The sequence below is a fragment of the Tiliqua scincoides genome, chromosome 13 (assembly GCF_035046505.1).
Source record: "Tiliqua scincoides isolate rTilSci1 chromosome 13, rTilSci1.hap2, whole genome shotgun sequence".
NCBI lineage: Eukaryota > Metazoa > Chordata > Lepidosauria > Squamata > Scincidae > Tiliqua > Tiliqua scincoides.
The window spans coordinates 15,717,137-15,720,925 of record NC_089833.1 but is presented as its reverse complement, the minus strand read 5'-3'; the positions used below and the strand labels follow the sequence as shown (position 1 = coordinate 15,720,925).

General features: G+C 47.7%; 1 pseudogene; it reads right to left on the bottom strand.

Moving 5' to 3' along the window:
* Nucleotides 1–2,738: 2,738 nt before the first annotated feature.
* Nucleotides 2,739–2,860, bottom strand: LOC136634073 (5S ribosomal RNA; annotated as a pseudogene).
* Nucleotides 2,861–3,789: the final 929 nt, after the last annotated feature.

The following is a 3,789-nucleotide window of genomic DNA, read 5'->3' as shown; positions in this document are numbered from 1 at the left end:
ATAGGCCCACCTAGTCCAGCTTCCTGTATCTCACAGCGGCCCACCAAATGCCCCAGGGAGCACACCTGATAACAAGAAGACCTGCAAGGCTTCCTGGGAATTGTAGTTAAGAACATAAGAACAGCCCCACTGGATCAGGCCATAGGCCCATCTAGTCCAGCTTCCTGTATCTCACAGCGACCCACCAAATGCCCCGGGGAGCACACAAGACAACAAGAGACCTGCAAGGCCTCCTGGGAATTGTAGTTTAAGAACATAAGAACAGCCCCACTGGATCAGACCATAGGCCCATCTAGTCCAGCTTCCTGTATCTCACAGCGGCCCACCAAATGCCCCAGGGAGCACACCAGAGAACGAGAGACCTGCAAGGCTTCCTGGGAATTGTAGTTAAGAACATAAGAACAGCCCCACTGGATCAGGCCACAGGCCCATCTAGTCCAGCTTCCTGTATCTCACAGCGGCCCACCCAATGCCCCAGGGAGCACACCAGATAACAAGAGACTTCATCCTGGTGTCACTCCCTTGCACCTGGCTTTCTCAGGTAACCCACCCTAGAACCAGGAGTTTGCATATACCTATCACGGCTTGTCACCCATGATGGATTTTTCCTCTGGAAATCAGTCCAACCCCCTTTTGAAGGCACCTAGGCCTTCAGGTGCCATCACCATGTCCTGGGGCAAGGAGTTCCACCGGTTAGCAAGGGGTTCCTCAGATTAAGGCCCGCTGCGGAGCATTCATGGCTCAGGCCAGGTTCAAATGAAGGACTTCCTGACGGACAGATCATGTTCTTAGCCACTTGGGCTATGTCTGGGTTGAGGGTCCTCATTGACTAATCTTAACCCAGATTTTGAAGGATTAATATAAATGCACACATGGGGGGTGGGGTTGTTCTTCATTTCCCAGGTCCAAGCAGGCTCTATTCTTTTTTACCTCCAACACATTTCTACTCAGTTTCCATCTTCTTCCCAGAAACCAAAATAATAGCTTCTGGAAGCACCCAAATGTAAATAAGTAGCTTGTATTCCAGGCTCCATTTTGTGTATGTGTAAGTGTTTCTGTGTGTGGTCCTATCAGCTAGGCACTTGTAACTTGATTATAATAGCAAGCTCTGTGCACACACAAACACACACACATTGGGGAGTGGGGGTGGGTAAAAATCACAATGGGGCTCTGTCATTAAATCTCTCCATTTCCCCTCCTGGAGAGCTCTTTCCTTTGACACACACAGCAGCAAAACAGTTGTTATAACATCAAATTCCAGGTTGCTATAAGAAAGACCTTTCGAGCGCCGTGTCCGTAGCTGCCTCTCCGGGTTGTCAAGGAAATTGTAATTGAAAGGCAAAAGCTGACATCTGCAGAGCTTTGCGGGGCCTGATTAAAAATGTGAGGGGGGGGGGAGGAGGAGGAAGGCACTCTGGTTGCCAACTGACCAGAAAAAAGAGTCTTTTGTATATGTGATGGAATTGGCAAGTATTTTTTGCCAATTCCTGTTTACCAAAATTGTTTTGAAATCAAACTAGGACAGTGTTTCTCAAACTATGGGTTTGCGAGCCCATTTCAGGTGGGTCCCCAGTCATTTCAATGTGTGCTTTATTTTTAATCTATTAGACTTGACGCTACCATGGTGTGTGGCTAGCTTTGGGGAAATGTGACAGACCTGTCCTTTAGCAGGCCACTCTGTATATGCTTTCAACAAGGATAGTCAGTCCTTCCCTGCACAGGAACAGGCAAACCAGGAGGCTTGCGCTGTCTCCAGTGCAGAATAGGGGCCAAAAGCAACTCAGCCAGAGGCAAGGGAAACTGAGGATCAGACTCCACCTGCAGCAACTTTGATGTTTCAGATGGGTTCCCAAGTCGGCCTTTTAGCATGTTGAAAGCCAGGATGGTGTAAGTGGTCTGGGAGTTGGACCTGGAAGATCCAGGTTCAAATCTCCACTCAGCTGTGAGGCTTCCTGGGTAACCTTGGGCTAGTCACTCTCTCTCAGCTTCACCACCCCACAAGGTTGTTGTGAGGGCAAAAAGAAAGAAGGAACCATGTATACTACCCTGAGCTTCTGGGAGGAAGGGCAGTTTACAGATGTGAAAAATAAAACAAATACCCAAAATAGACACATTTCCTAGAGTACTATCTGTATATTCTGGCAAACCCAGTGATTTATGGACTTGAAACCACAATTAGCCAGCTGGGCCCTTCTGGTCTCCTGCAATCGCAGGCAGAAAAGTGTCGTCTTCTTTGCATTTAGCACAAGCCCTGACTTCACAGCTCCCCAAATCGCAGGTGCGAGGCATGCGGGATGCAAGTGCGTCCGAAGAGCCAAGACGTCGAGATGCAGAAATAGGAGTTGACTTGCAGAAATCAGGCCACATCGGGTGTGAGATTTATCGATCACACCTTGTCATGACAGGCTCTCTGCAGCTAATAAATTTATATTGCGGGTGCAAACCGTCACTTTAGATCCGTGCAATGCCGAGTAGCAGAAATTCCGAGGCTACTAAAATAAAACGGAAGGCTCTGCATCGGAATATATACATATATGTGGGAGTGGGGGGGGCAACCCAAGACTTCCTGGCACCTCAAGGAAAGTGCCAAATAATATTGCCCCCCATTACGTGGTGATGTGCCAGGTTCAGCTCCTCCCTTGATTGGAAAAGAAAGAGGAAGAGGGAGCAAAAGAGTGGTTAGAATGGTGGGCTAGACTGTTGGTTGGCAACCTTCAGTCTCGAAAAACTATGGTATAAGCCTACAGCACCCAGTATTCCCAGGCGGTCTCCCATCCAAGTACTAACCAGGCCTGACCTTGCTTAGCTTCCAAGATCAGATGAGATTGGGTATGCGCAGGGTAACAGTGAGGCACTCAGTTATGCCAGGAACCTCACACTTCCCCATGCATATACACCAGCTCTTCCTTTGCCTGGACAGAAACAGTGAGGGGGAGTGGGTGGACAGAGGTGGGTGGACAATCTCTTACCTGAGACAGCTGCCTCAGTTGACCTCATGGAGAGGCCGGCCTGATGTGTATGTGCGGATCCAAAGAGCCGTTTTGGACCTTGGAGGCAATGAATGGGTCTACTTAGCAGGTCCAGCAGGTTTTACAGTTTCTGTTGATCCCATTGGGGGGGGGGGGAGATTAGTGAACCATGGCCTCCTCAGTGGCTTCTCCATCACTGTCAATCAACCCATGTCACTTTCTGTTCCCGCCAGACACTATGGGGAAATTATCCTTTTACAAATCTGTCTCATTTTTTTGGTCATTCCTTTTTTTAAAATAGCAAAACAGTGCTATTTATAACTTAAAATTGCATCAATGCCATTTTTCAGGTCTGCTCCACTTTGCTGGGCTTGTACCTAACGTAACTGAGTACAAACCTAGTAGATCATTGTCAGAATCCAGATTCTTTTCTTCCTTTGATCGTCCAGCAGTTTTGAAAATTCAAGTGGAAGGGTTCAACCTTTCCAATGGGTTGGAACCATTCCAATATTGGAATCCAAGTGACCCATTAATACTAATACTATTTATCATCATCTTCATCGTTCAGCCTGAAGTAATCATACCACATAGCAGCTAAAATGATCAAGGGGTTGGAGCGCATTCTGAGTCAGGAAAGATTTGAGCATCGGAAATGTTTATAAAAACTGGCAAAGGGTGACATTTATTGAAAATAAGAACATCAGAAAGAGCCCTGCTGGATCAGGCCATAGGTCCATCTAGTCCAGCTTCCTGTATCTCACAGCGGCCCACCAAATGCCCCAGGGAGCACCCCAGATAACAAGAGACCTGCAAGGCTTCC